Source organism: Talpa occidentalis, unplaced genomic scaffold, assembly GCF_014898055.3.
Source record: "Talpa occidentalis isolate TD23 unplaced genomic scaffold, MPIMG_talOcc4v2.1 talOcc4.5, whole genome shotgun sequence".
Taxonomy (NCBI): domain Eukaryota; kingdom Metazoa; phylum Chordata; class Mammalia; order Eulipotyphla; family Talpidae; genus Talpa; species Talpa occidentalis.
Window position 1 is genome coordinate 42530498 of NW_023604861.1, and position 15222 is coordinate 42545719.

Below are 15222 nucleotides of genomic sequence, written 5' to 3' on the forward strand. Positions count from 1 at the left end.
CCACCGGAGGAGGGTCCCACATGGCACGCAGACCTCTCCTGCCGCCCGCTGCTCCCCTCAGCAGTGTACTTCGGTCCTTCTGCCTGTTCTGCTCCCCGCTCTGGCTCTGGTGAATTCTCTCACCTTCCCACGCTTCTGACTGTGCCCAGTGCTTGTATAAATAAATAAATAAATCTTAAAAAAAAAAAAAGGGAAGGAAAACATCTTCATATATATGTATTTGAAGAAAATTTACAAGAATTGAAAAACATGCTTCAAAGATGAAATAACCAACTATGTGTCTCACAGGAAATTTTAAAGAACACATGACGAGGAATAGCTTTAGGACATCTCAGTAAATTAGGAACAATGAGAAGATCCTAAAAGTTTCCAGAGAGGAAAAAAGCAAGTCACATACCAAGAACTCACAATTAGAACACTAGAGGCTGGACAACATTGGGTTTTTGGAAAATATGGATAATTTGACAGATAATGATTCCTAATCCAGACTTAGATAATGATTCCTAGTCCATACTCAGCCAGATTTTCAATCAAGCTTAAGAGGAGGAGAATATTTTATACAGGCAAAGAAGAAAAATTTCAACTTCCTATAACTGAAACTTACAAAATCAGGGTCATGTGCCCAACACCCAATCAAAACCAATGTAATGAAGGTCGGTGTTTGGAGCTGAGAAAGTGTATTGCACATTAAGTAAGGGGGCTGGAGAAAAAAGACTCACATTTGCCTCGCTGTTTACATAGAGGAAGGGCTTATATTGGTTTGGGGAGTGGAGTTGAGAACCAAGATGCCAAAAATGCAAGTTGGTAGATTCTGAGGGTTTGTCTCCTGCTGAATCCCGGTGTAACTGGAATTTGGGTCCAGAACTACAGCATAACCAAGTGCCTCTGGCTTCTGGAGTTGTCCGTCTAACTGTTAGGGGGTAAGACTGTCCTGAGCTGATTCCATGCAGGCTTTGTAGACTTCACCCCCACTCCAGACCAAAGCCATCAAGACATTTGGAAAGACAAATCCCATCACCACCAAAGGGAAGGTGGCTGGGAGCTGAGGGTGGAGTTGGGCAGCCAGGTTTGGTATAAAACCAGACACGTGGGCCTTGAGGGCCTCTCCCTTCTTGGCTTCACTGCGCTTAGCTCACCGCCAGCTCTCAGAGTGCCATTTGGGATTCCATGTCCGTGGAACGGGTTGGACGCATTTAAGACTTTATCTCCCTCTTTTCTCTCTGAGTTGTACATGTCCTCATTTCCCCTTCCCTTGTAAATAAGCCTATTATTAAGCTTTTGTGTGTGCCTGCAGTTAAGGATTAATAAGTCCCTTTTAAGTGCGCGGGTGAGGACCCCACAGTCAGGCAACCCGTTTTATATCGGGGCTGCCCCATAACATAACCATGAGTTGGGAATCTTAGTTTCATTCTCTTTGGCTGTTTTTTTGGACTAGGCAATGAGAAGTCACCTCACACACAGTGACCTGCGCTTTGAAGCACAACTTGTCAATTTACGAAAAATCTGTTTCTTCCTCTTTAAAATGAGTGGGGGTATTTTTGTTCCATTGTCTCACTCTTGAATGCTGCCCTGCTGTTCTTGTGAGGTAAGCAGGAACGGAAAAGACCACCACAGTTTCACTCCCTGTAAGCTGTTAGAGCTGCTTCACCAAGATAGAAACTGGAAACACAAGGGTAGGCGCGTAGTGAAGGGAATCACAGGCTTGGGGGAGAGACGCTTGCACATGACTCCAGGGCGGCAGGTGTGGCACCAGTCCAGATAGGAGCAGGAGGGCAGTGGCCTCTGCCAGGCAGCTCTCCAAGTAAATTAAAAGTGGGTCTAGGAGGTTCCTGGAGTGCTCAAGTTTTAAGAGGAAATTTACATTTTGTGATGTGATTTATAATAAGAATTTTATATATTTGGTATCATTCCTGTTTCTGGCACAGAGCTCTTAAAACCCCTGAAATTTCCTGGAATGAAAGTGATAAAGTACCTTTTGTTAAGTTAATGAGTTTTGGAAAACAACTGAGGACACTGGCCAGTTGCCCAGAGAACCAGCATATGATTAAAGGTCTCGAACTCTCAGTCCCACCTCTTCCAGGAAAGGGGAGCGGCTGTGGCATCTCCAGACCCAAGGCCTTTCATCCACCTCAAGCCCTTGTTCCAGAAGACAAAAAGAAAAGGCACCAGCTCTCAAAGACTGAGATCAACTCTGCATTTTCAATGTTGTGTGTTGGAAACAAAAGGAATATGAACACGCAGAGATGATTCCCATGATACAGGAAGGTGTTAGGCTCACCCAATTTTTAAAAAGATTTATTTATTTATGCATACTAGAACCTGGGTGTAAGCCAGAGGTGCGGAGGATGAGAGGATTCACCAGAGACAGAGTGGGGAGCAGAACAGGTGGATCTACTGAAATACACTGCTGAGGGGAGCAGCATGTGAGTCAGGAGAGGTCTGCTGCGCCATGTGGTTGCCCCCTGGCTGGCTGGGGATCGAACTTGTGCTGCAGTGGCAGCCAATAGCTTGATAGCACTGTCTTTTTTTTTTTTTTAGATTTATTTATTTATTTACTTATACAAGCACTGGGTACAGTCAAAAGCGCGGGAGGGTGAGAGAATTCACCAGAGCCAGAGCGGGGAGCAGAGCAGGCAGAAGGACCGAAGTACACTGCTGAGGGGAGCAGCCGGTGGCAGGAGAGGTCTGCGCACCATGTGGGACCCTCCTCCAGTGTGGGGGGAGCAGCCAGGGATCGAACCGGCGCTGCAGAGGCTGTGGGCAGCTTCACAACCCAGCACTCAACCGCTGCACCACCAGGGAGGCCCTTGATAGCACTGTCTTTAACCCCTGTGCCACCAGGGAGGCCCCATTTTTTTTTTTTTTTTCAAAATAAGAAAAACTTTATTTTTAAGACAAAGCATATATACATTCAATGCAAGTGGGACAGTTCACTGGATTTTATTAAAAAGGAAGCTGCACTCGGGTACAGTGAAGACTGGAACCATCGAAGAGATGTCCCCTGCTTGTGGCAACATGGGTACAACATGCGCTTGTCTAAGAAGTCATTCTGTGGTGCATCAAAGTGAGATGCATGACAAAAGTCAAAAGTTGTGACAAGCAACACAAGACAAAACGGCAGGTGGCTGGAAGCTTTTAGACCTCTCTTCTACTCTAATGTGCTCTCATTCTGTTTTTAGGGATTATCGGAATCAGCAGATGGTTTTACAAAGAACTGTACCATCAAAGAAAATTTTCAAAAGTCTAAAATAGATCAAGGTTGTTGCTAAAGTGTTGGGGGGGGGGCGGGGAGGGAGGGGAGTAGTTTGTGTCCTCCCAAACCAGGCTCATGAAACAGCAGGCTATACCTCTAGTTAAGTGTGCTTGCAGTAGGAAAGACTGATCTTAATAACGGCTGGTCTTTCTCACAATACACGGGCACTCTTGCTCAGTGACTTCTCCATCTCTTGTCGGCTTCATTAGCTATTTCCTGCAACTTCTCATCAGTGAGGTTTTTGCCTAGCTCTTTGGCCGTGCATTTCAAATTTTTGAACAATATCTTCTCAGTTGCATCATCAGTGAAGAGTTTGAAAGCCTTCAGGATTTCTTCTTTGGTTTCTTTCTCAGACATTTTCTGAGTCATCACAGTCAAAAAGTCACTGAAATTAATTTTTCCTGTCCCTTCCTCATCAATTTCACTTATTTTCTTGATTTCTTTTTTGGGTTTAAAGCCCAGTGTCCTCATTGTCATCTTAAGTCCCTTAACACCTATGGTTCCAATTCCATCAGCATCAAAGAGATCAAAAGCTTCCCTGATCTCCTGTTTCTACCCTTCAGTAAGCTCATGCTTAGGACTCATCCTTTTTCACTGGCCAGCTGATGCCATGTTTTCCTTCTCAGAGTTAGGGGCCATCACCACTGACTCCACTCTCACCTATTTTTAAGTGGCATTTAACTACTTGTGAGTTTCAATAAAGAACCAAAACCTTTAAAGGCTCAGTAAGTATAGATTTAGAAAAGGGCCTCTGCGGTGGCACAGCAGGTTGAACACAGCACATCTGTGAAGCTGTATGCAGTCTCTACAGCATGGGTTTGATCCCCGGCCTGCCAAGGAGATACCCACATGGCACGGCAGACCTCTCCTGGCTCTCCCGCTGCTCCCCTCAGCAGTGCTTTTGGTCTGTCTGCCTGTTCTGCCCCCCACTCTGTCTCTGGTGAATTCTCTCACCCCCCACAGCTATTGTATAAATAAAAAATAAATCTTTAAAAAATAATAAATAAATTTAGGAAAAATAGAAAGGACCTACGCATTAAGCCAGAGGTCTTCCAGTTTAGGGTCATCGCTTTGCATGAGGGCCCCATGGCCCTGGGGTCTCGGCCAGCACCAGAGCCAGGACTCGTGCCTTCCTACCCCAGGTTCACTGCACGGATGCATGTTGCCAGGCACCTGTCCAACCGGGAAGTGTGTGATGGCAAGGAGTGTCTGGGTGAGAATGGGGCTTCAGGACAGCAGCCAGGAGTAGATAACAGAAATGAGCTGGCCATTTTCTTGAAACATTTTTTCAGGATCACACACAAGTCAGAGGAGATGAGCAGGCATCCTGTATTTTGCACCTGATTAATAGTAGAGAGAGACCTGTATTCTAAGAATTTCTCATGGTAAATAGACTCCTATGATAGCCTCCATTTACTTGAGCTAGTATTCGTTCTCTAGGTGAAGAGACTGAGGCTTGGAGAAGTTAAAGTGCTATAGTTCTCACACTGAGTAAACAGTGGACCTCTAATTAGAATCCAGATTTGCAGCGTTACCACTGTACTGTACTCATTCCACACACTCTTTTCCAGAAATTGAAATAATAAATTTTTTAGAAGCTTGCCACATTGATGCAGCGGTGCCATCTTTCATTTGTGTTGGCAAATCCAAAATGGAATTCCAGAAGAGAAAAAAGAATCAATGTAGAAAATTCACAGCACAAATCAAATGCTGTACAAAGTGAGAAAAAGCTATCCCAATGTAAGTTCCCAAAACCCAACTGCACCAGCATTTATGTGGGGCATACCTGGCTTGCAGCAGCAGCAGCAGCAGCAATCATAAAGCTAGACTTAGGAGTTTTAGCTTAGGTTGAAGAACACTCAGTATATGTTCCCTGTGTGATAGAACCAAACATTTCAGCCACATGAAAACATGATTGCATTAACACAGCATATGGGAAATGAAGCTGAGGTACACCTGGAGAAGTGGAAGACCTGCAGGGCACCGTGGCCAGAGGGCTGTTAGTTGAGTGCCCTGGGCAATGGAGGGAGCACTCATGACATTTAAGACTCTTTTCCACTCTGGTACTTGATCGTTTGTTTTAGCAAATGGGAACTGCAGTTCCCACTCAGTTATCTATTGAAGTTATTTCTGCCCATCATTCCCGTTACTGTGACTTCCGCGTTCTAATTCAGTTGGGTGTGCTTGAGGCTCAGGTTTAAACATTGGATTCATTTAATGAATACTTAATTAACCTATTTCAAATAAAAGAAATAAAACCTAAGATGAGAAAGGATTCACATGGTTCGAAAATTGCAGAAGGTACCCAGTGGAAAAAAAAATCCCCTTTCTGGAGTATCTTCAGTTTCCCCTGCAGAGATCTTATACTGGCAAGTAAATTCTTCTTTTAAAACAAAGTACACTATTCTGCTTTTTCATATAAAAATATATTTTGGTGATTATCTCATAGCAATTCTTGGAGTTCTTTGTTCTATGACAGCACACTATTTTCATAAACAGAATATTTCAATCTATGCAGTACCTTTTGTGGGCTGATTGTTCTTCCCCCGACTCAGATGTTGAAATCCTAACTCTCAATGTGAGTGTTAGGTGGGGGCTTAAGGAGGTGATTAGTGCCTCAGTAAGAAGAGACACCAGATAGTTCTCTTGCTCCTTCTACCGTCTATGAGCCAGAAGTTGACTCTCACCAGAATCCAATCATGCTGACTCCTTGATCTTGGATTTCCAGCTTCGAGAACTGGCAAATGATTATCTGTTGTTTCAGACACCAGTCCTTGTATTTTGTTATAGCAGTCTGAACAGACCAATGTATAATTCATTCAGACGGCCCTCCACTGATGGACAGTTAACTCAGAGCTTTTGCTATCCCAAGCAACACTTAAAGAGTAACTTTTTTTAAAATTTATTTTTATTTATGCATACATAGGAGAACTGGGGTGTAGGATAGAGGTGTGGGGTTGAGAGGATTCACCAAAGACAGAGTGGGGAACTGAACAAGCGGATTGACTGAAATGCATTGCTGAGGCGGGCATCAGGGAAGACAGGAGAGGTCTGCTGTGCCATGTGGGTCAGCTCCCCGGCCTGGGATTGGACTCATGCCACAGTGGCTGGTGATAGCTTGATAGTGCTGAGACTTTAACCCCTGCGCCACCAGGGAGGCCCATGTGTAACTTTGAATACATATCAGTTGATCATCTGCAGTGATCATATATGTATACATTCCCAGGTCACCTGCCCACTTCCACCCACCATGTCTGGAGAGCTTGTTTCCCTGCACCTTCCACAGCAGAGGGACAAAAAAATGCTTTCTCTTTGTCAATTTGAAATGGTAGGAGTTCAGAAATGGTAGGAGTGTAATTTCGATTCCTGTATTTTGAATGAGGCAGAGTATGTTCTCACATGTTTATAATTCCTTTTCTGTGATCTCTATACCCTTTGCATGTTCTTAAAAGCATCGCTGGTCTTTTTCTTGTTGATTTGTAGCACTGGGATACAAATATTTCATTAATTTCCCATGTTCCACCATGATCTGGGCCTGCTGAGCAAAGGAAATATTTACATAACAAACATCTAAGGATAGGATATCCCTTTGAAGAGATTTGGAGATGTACTCCTCAGAGACATCTCAGGGTAATAGACTAGAGATGTCTTCCTTCTTTTCTTTCCCCAGAGGCAATTCGTTTATATTCCCAGTAAATGAGGGATGTCCCTATGGAGAGGACTGGCAGATGTTGGCCTCCTAATTTCAGGGTTCTTTCCCAGTGGTGCACCTCCCTGCGTCTGGCCCTCAATGTGTTACCCAGAACGGGTTGGGGGTGGGCACCAGTGCAAGATGCTGCTCTGGCTGCTGGTTTTGCTAAGTCATCAACTAGCTCTCTGACCCAGAGGGCTTTATGTCTTGTCATAAAACAGACATGAAACGATGGCAGGCTAACTTGTTACGTTTGAAGCAGTAAAAATCTCTCTGCAGTTTCTGAAAACGTGGAAACTACTCTCAGTAATGTGGAACACAAAAAAATTCCATTTTTATCTTTAAAAATCATACCAGGTAATTCGTCAGGATGGCCATAGATAAAACACGAGTTTCATACTCCTCCATATTCAATAATATGCCATATGTCCCACTGAGGAGTAACACATTGGACACAACTTTAGGACCTAGAATAAAATTCTACCATATAAGAGGAAATGTGAAAAGCATAATTAACTTTATAGTCACTAGGGAATGCTAAGCATTTATAGATATTAAGTGCTTTGAAAAATAATTTTACAGTTAAGGTTGAAAGAAGCATTTTGCATTAGTTTGAGAGAAGGTACCTTAACTTTTCCTCCATGAGGGGTACCAGAATTGATGGCTTAGATACTGCTCTCTTCAAACCCAGACATTCTTGCTGATTATCCACCAAATTGTCCAAATTTAGTGACTGTATTTGAAAAGAAAAGGGGCAACTCAAAATAGGAAGAAATGTGTCCAAAGCCTCTCAAGGACTGATGAAAGCAAAGCTCATTTACTCCATCAGTAAATCCATAGTGAACGCCAATGACAAAAAAAGGGAAGAGTGACAAAACCTCATCCTTCCTTTCAGGAAAGGTAGTGACACAAAAACAAAGAATTTGCTTATTTCAGTAAAGCAGGAGAGGGGTCACCCACACTCCAGTCTGAGGGCGGGTGGGATGGTTGGAGGAATTGGTCAACCAGCTTTTCCATGATAAAAATGAATGGCACAGTCTTGAAGGGCTGGCAAAAGGGAAGAGCTTTCCAGGAGGACTTATGTAGAGTCAGCCCCGCTGCTAGTTCATCTGGCAGTTGAGTGGATGGGAAGAGGGGTGTAGACTTGGACAGGTAGGCAAGTGGCCCAGGAAGGAGGGACTTTGTACAGAATTTCATTATGTGCATTATATTCAAGGAAATTGTGTTGTTTCCTTTAAATACTAGCTTTCTATTTGTACCTTCCCAACTTCTGTACCTAGCAATAAAGTGAAAAGATTACTTGCACAGTGCCCAATTGGCAATCTGGGTATTTCTTAATAATCCTATTGAGACAGTCATTTCACCAAATGGGGTTTATCTGGATCTTATGCCTTTACCACAACTTAGAGGGGAAAAGTCTGGGATAGCAAAGTCTGGTAGAGTGTATTCAAGCGCTCCTATTCCTTTTGTAACATCTGTAGCATGGTAAAGCATTTTCTCCCTTGGTTAGAGCAAAACGTCAAAATCCATATATTCAGGGCCTCCCCGGTGGTGCAGCGGTTGAGCGCTGGGTGGCGAAGCTGCCCGCAGCCTCTGCGGTGCCGGTTCGATCCCCGGCTGCTCCCCGGCCACCGGAGGAGGGTCCCACATGGCGCGCAGACCTCTCCTGCCGCCCGCTGCTCCCCTCAGCAGTGTACTTCGGCCCTTCTGCCTGCTCTGCTCCCCGCTCTGGCTCTGGTGAATTCTCTCACCCTCCCGCGCTTCTGACTATACCCAGTGCATGTATAAACAAACAAACAAACAAACAAATAAAACATGCCTCTATTAAAAATCCATATATTCAAAGCTTACATTTGCGCTTTAGGATATGAGTGAACTCAATTATACATTAACTGCCTATTATCTGCATAACAGAACAAAATTTACTGCCCAACAACTCACCTCTGTGCCTCTTGACCATTTACTCTTTCCCCACCTGCTTCCAGTTACCACCAGCCTCTTGCAGAAGATACACCTCTCACAGGCACCCAAGCTTACATCTGGGACTGGCTCCAATGGGAGCCAGAGGGAGCCAGCCATCTGCTGGGCTCCAGTGCAAAATTAAAGGTATAGTGGCTCTTATTATGAATCCCAAGACAGTGAAAGCAGAGCATTAAACTAAGCATGCAGCCTGAGTGAGGGGCAGCTTCAGGTTGCACGCCCATGAGGCTTAGCCCTGCATACACAGCAAAACAGGAACTGAGGGGAATGGTGAGTTTCATGTTGATAGAGTAAGACCATGTGAATATGTGTAGGTGATGCAGGGTGGGGGACAGAAAGTGATATCAGATACAGGCAGCCTAAGGGATTAGAAGAACAAATTCAGCAAAGTGCTCACTAGATAGTGGAAGTAGCTAAGCAGCAGTTGGCGGTTTCACAGACCCACATCTTATGAACCATAGGGTTTAGTAACTGCCTTAGAAAAACAAGTTTCCATGGGATGCTAAAATCTCTGCTGTTCTCACTCACACCCAGTCCTCCTCCTCCTTTGTCTGTGAGAGAACAGGTTGCACATTATTTAACCAATTTTCAAAAGCTTACTCACTTTTGCTTTTAATAGAAGCCAGCAGTTGGTATTTACTGTCCTACTGACATTATGGCCACCACCAAGGGTACTGACACCTAGCTCATGTTCCGTGTGATGAAACTCAACAATTTGCAGTCCCCTCGTTAACAGTGGTAGAGGCTTAGGAAAGTGGTGGAGACAAACAGCGCTTATCACACCAAGTTTACTTATCTCTCAGTGTTATACTTGCTATCTGTTGATATACATCCTATGTCAGTGAGGTAGACAACAGACATCTACTTCTCAGGGCCTCCCTGGTGGGGCGAGGGGTTAAGCACAGCACTATGAAGCTTGCCACAGCCTCTGCAGCACAAGTTCGATCCCCGGCCAGCCAGGGAGCTACCCACATGGCACAGCAGACCTCTCCTATCTTGCCCGCTGCTCCCCTCAGCAGTGTATTTCAGTCTGCCTGTTCTGTTCCCCACTCTCTCTGGTGAATCCTCTCCCCCCTCCCCCCGCTCCCGCACATCTGGCCTGTATCCCAGTTCTTGTATGAATAAATAGATAAATCTTAAAAAAAAAATTTTATGTGTAGCGATTCCCCTCCTTTCACTTGCCAGTTTCCCCTCCGCCTCCCCCAGGTTGAATATGTTTGGGCATTTGATCTATATGACAAATTGGCAGCTCTTGAAGACTTCCAAACTAATGTGCTAGGAAATCACATGTACAGTGTAGCTGTTTTGAATAGATGTCCATAAAATATCAACTTTCTCTGCCAAATTCCTACCAGCTGCTTAGGAAATGATTATGTACTGGCTGGAAAAATCATTATAGCCCTGTGCTCTAGATGAGGCCACATGCAGGCTGCATTTAACAAACTAGGACTTAACTGTCTTTACCCATGAAGTAGACTCACCAATAGATACATAACTAGACTCCTGGTGTCTAATGTCAGAAACTGAAGATCAATAGCTCTATAGTACTGTATTAAAAGTATTGTGCCCCAGACGCCGGGCCCGCCAATCCTATGTCCTCTCTCAGAGCCACCTGATGTCTGAATAATTTTCCATCTGTAAAATGTGGCTCATACATGCAAGTCTTCTCTGTCCTCCATGCTCCCCCCTGCCTACCCTGAGGTCAGAAAAGGGCACTATTACATATAAACAAATGGAGATGGTAACTGTCTGTCTAGGGGGGCGGGGGTGGAGCCAGCAACTGAGGAAAGATGTGATTTTAAGTAATTAGTTTGGAAAAAATCTTCCTGTAGGCTCAGAATGGACTTTTCTTACTGAATTGTATGGACTGCTATAATCATACCTAAAGGTTCTCATGGTCCAGTATATGGAGGAATCGTCAAGACAATCTCCAGACTGTTATTTGAAACCTATTTAGGGCCTCCCTGGTGGCGCGGCGGTTGAGCGCTGGGTTGCGAAGCTACCCGCAGCCTCTGCATTGCTGGTTCAATCCCTGGCCGCCAGGCAAGTGTCCCACATGGCCCGCAGACCTCTCCTGCCGCTCACTGCTCCCCTCAGCAGTGTATTTCTTCGTCAGTCTGCCTGTTCTGTTCCCCGCTCTGATTCTGGTGAATTCTCTCACCCTCCTGCACTTCTCACTGTACCCAGTGCTTGTATAAATAAATAAAAAATAAATCTTAAAAAAAAAACTATTTAAAAAGCACAAACCCTCATCTACAGGCTTTCAAAAAATAAACTGGGATGTTCCAGTAGTTAGATGTGCCTACAATAGTGAGCAATCTCCTATGGACTGCAGGCAGATTTGGTGGTCAGATGTCCCATTGCTGCACTAAGGGGTGGGCTTGGAGAAACCCAGTGGGATAAGCGGAAAACTCAGTATTGTGACTTAACTGCAAACTCCAAGAATCTAGCTTCTTGATAATACTGTCATAGCAGCTAACCTGAATTCAATGGCATATGTACAGCACCTTTTCTGCAGCTGTATGTTAAATGCTTTAGTCCAGGGCTCCAGAATGAAACCCTAAATGTCACCAAAGGAACTAAGTATTCAGAACAGTTGACACTTTTATGCAACATCAAAAAGAAAATCTTATCAACCCAGTGATTTCAAGTATGGTCTGTAGAGGATTATAAATCCACGCAAAACCAAGTCAGGCCCTCAGCTCTTATGGGCCATCTCTGGAAACATGTCAGTCACCACAAAGCTGGAGCTATCTTGCAGAATGTTTATTGCCCTCCAGGGGGCTCTTAGTTGTCCTTTTACCATAGAATTAAGAGTTGTGTAGCAACCTATTAATGTGAAGATGTGGCATCTATTATTAATTCAAGTCCTCCTGGTTTTAGTTCCATTTTACTGAGTATTCTGGCAGCCTGCCAGGGAGGCTCAGCTCCATGATCAGGCACTGATGCTCAGAATTTTAAGATGCTTTGTTATCTGGGTTTTTCAAAGTTGGTTGTTTTTGCTGCTCTTCCAGTGATTTCACCAGTTGTCAATTACCAGTTTAGTTTACAACTGCTGATTAACCCTACCGTTCAGATGATGGGATTTGCATCAATGCGACATTAGTGATTTAACTGGGTTTTAAGAAAAATGTCTTAAAAATATCTAATGATTCAAACATGAGTCACTCGTGCACCAGTGAAGCAGATGCCCATGTAATAAAAACGTGCTTGTATCTTATTTCATGGGCAACTTACTGCCTGTGAACTTGCAGACCTGTGCCCACTTTAATGAGACTCTCTTCCCTACTCCTCAGTTGTCGTTTACCATTTTTAGTCTTTTCCTTAAGTCCTCATCCTGACTAACCTACAACAGTAAGCCTGTTTCCTTCCGAAAACACTTGATCCACTTAAACGTGAGGCCACTCCCCTCTTACTCACTTTTGACTCATGATGACCAATCTGTGGGAGGGGCAAGCACCCTATGCGATGTTTCACCTCATGTATTGCTTCCTAGAATTTCTCCAGCTGTCTTTTCCACTTTCTCCAACAATCAAAAACACGTAGCCAATTCATTTGCATCAAGAACAGAAATCTCAGCTCTAATTCCTAGACTGCCTGCCTTTATCTATGTAGGTGCCTCTTTTTCTTTATCCTTTTCCTAATAAACCTGTCCTTTTGGGGGCCTCCCTGGTGGCCTAGGGGGTCATCTTGGCGCTATTACCAAAGGCCCAAGTTCAATCCTTGGCCAGGGAGCTAACTCACATATGACGTAGCAGACCTCTTCTCTCACCCACTGTTCCCCTTAGCAGCGTATTTCAGTAAATCCACCTGTTGCTCCCCACTGTCTCTGGTGAAGCCTCTCATCCCCCACACCTTTGGCCTACACCCCAGTTCTACACAAAAAGAAAAACCAACCTGTCCTCTTAAAAAAAATAGTAATCTCACCAATTTAACGTGTCCAAAACCAAACTCTTGGTTTCGCATCCTCTCCCAGCCAATTCAGTGTTGGGGTGCTTGGGAGCAAATGCTTGTTCAACACACATCCTACATCAGCAAAACCTGTTGTCTTTAATTTCCAACCGGTTTAACTACCAACCTGGACTATCATTTCACCTAAAAATAGCTTTTACCATTACCCAGTAAGCTAAAATCCTGTGGTCAGACCATGTCACCTTTCTGCTCAAAGCTCTCCTGTGGCTTTCCTACAGCCTGGGGTACTTTCTGGCATTCACTTTTCCCTTGGCATCATGGGTCTAGGACACACTGGCTACCTTGTACCCAGAACATGTCAAGCACACTACTTCAGATTGCACTTTCCCTGGAAGGCTCTGCCTGACAGTGCACACAGCATACCTTGCCTTCAGGTTCCTATTCAAACCCACTGCAGTCTTCCTAGGTAGCACTACAGGTCGTTCATTTGTTCCTAATACATGTAACAAAATCTAGGGACTAGCGCAGACACATGCCTGTACCAAACCTGAGGCCAAAATTGCATAGGCCTCCTGATGTGTGCTATTCACCACAATGTCTTAACCTGAATCTTAACTGGGAATAACCTGAATAGTCCAAAATTAGCATCGTTTTCAGGACTTTTCACTTCCTACCAAAAAGCTTTTGCGTTGCCATTCCTTTTCTCACAGGATTTCTCATGGCTGGCTCAGTAAACCACATTTCAGCTTAAATGTTACCTCTTAAGGTCTCTTCCACAATCCGGTCATCTTTCACCTCATTGTCCAATGTCTAGAAACTCTCCCTATTATTTCAGCTGGTGTTTCTCACAAAAAACAAGTGTCCTCCTAGATCACTAGCACTTTTTCTGTACCTTAATGTCAAATCATAAACTCAAAATTGCTGTCAGCATGACTGTTCCCAGTATTTGGGTTTACTTCTTCCAGTCACCAGGGGGCACTACCAACCTGATTAGCCTGGTTCTGCACTACATTGACTGAAGCACTATGACACTGCAGATTGCCAAGTCACTGAAGTCACGTCACAGAACTTGATGGAACGCAGCCCTGCCTTGCTTAGTTTTAACTTAAAATGCAATCAAACAGAAGGCAAGGGCATGGGGATATAGTTTTCTAACACCTGTTGTAAACTCAAATACTGGATTCTTTGGAGCAAAACAGGTTAACGTGTTACATGGTTGATTTGCAAAAATTCCTTGTTTTTTGCTTGTACTCCCCCATTCAATCTTGGCTGCCAAAATGAGACAGACAGAAAGCGCGAGGACACTTTTTTCTTGCATCTCAAAATGGGAACCTTGGCAGCAGACAGTAACTGCTCCAGGTCTGTCAAATAGATGCATTTTCTCATTCTGATACACAAAGCCTTCTCAGATATAGTAACACAACAGTAACTTTTTCCTGCCATCAACTACCCCCATTCATCTAATTTCATCTTCTAGTGCAGGTCAGCCAGCATCTTTCCTGCAAAGGACCAATTATTTTAGGAGGTGCAGGCCCTTACGTCTTTCACATCTCTGCTTTTGCAGTGTCAGAGCTAGTCAATCAGTAAGTTAGCATAGCAGTGTTCAATAAAACTGGACACAAATTTAAATTTCACATTTTTCATTATCCCATAAACTTGATTTCCCCAACCATGTAATATGTAAACACCACCTTAAAGTTATACAAAATCAGGTGGCAGAACAGGCCAGTTTGTTAACTCTTTCCAGAGAGTTTTAGCATAAGCATTCCATATGTCCAGATTTCTCTAGAACTTAGTTCTACTTGATTTATGATAAATAAGCTCAGACAATACTTTGCTTCCAACTGCTTTAGTGTCTTTTTATTCTTTAGGTAATCTCTTCCAGAGTTAACTACTTCCATTTGTAGGTGATGAAATGTTTAAGAAATCCACTTCAAATGTTGGCACTGTTATGAGCATAGTCTTTCCCTTTACTTCAACTCAGAATTAAGACTTTAGATCCTTGTTTTTTATATTCCAGTCCCAGTAGTCTGTAGAAGTTATCTGAAGACAGTCTTATTGCTTTCTAGTAGTGGTCTACAACCAGGCTCTAGCTTCTCCAGGAACACTTAGTACCAAATGGATTTAACTAGTAGGAAACTAAGAGGCCTTCTCTCAAATGAGTTTAAATGCATTTTATTTTTAGACAACCTACAAGACATGTTTTTCTTAAAAACAATGCCTCCACTCCAAATAAATCAAGGTCAAAATAAATGAAGAGCTCAAGATGACATCAGTCCCATTTGTCTGTCCTGGTGTTGTGTCAATGAAAAGCAGCAGCCAGTTATGATGACAGGTGATAGTTCCAAGTAATTGCCAAATTTGTTACTGTAAAAACAAGGAAGAT

General features: G+C 43.7%; 1 non-coding gene and 1 pseudogene across 1 annotated transcript; both read right to left on the reverse strand.

Moving 5' to 3' along the window:
* Positions 1-3384: 3384 nt before the first annotated feature.
* Positions 3385-3892, reverse strand: LOC119259805 (centrin-2-like; annotated as a pseudogene).
* A 10187-nt stretch (positions 3893-14079) lies between these two features.
* LOC119260023 (small nucleolar RNA SNORA31) lies at positions 14080-14214 on the reverse strand. The gene has a single exon (XR_005128663.1). It is a non-coding gene; the product is annotated as a small nucleolar RNA SNORA31 (small nucleolar RNA).
* Positions 14215-15222: the final 1008 nt, after the last annotated feature.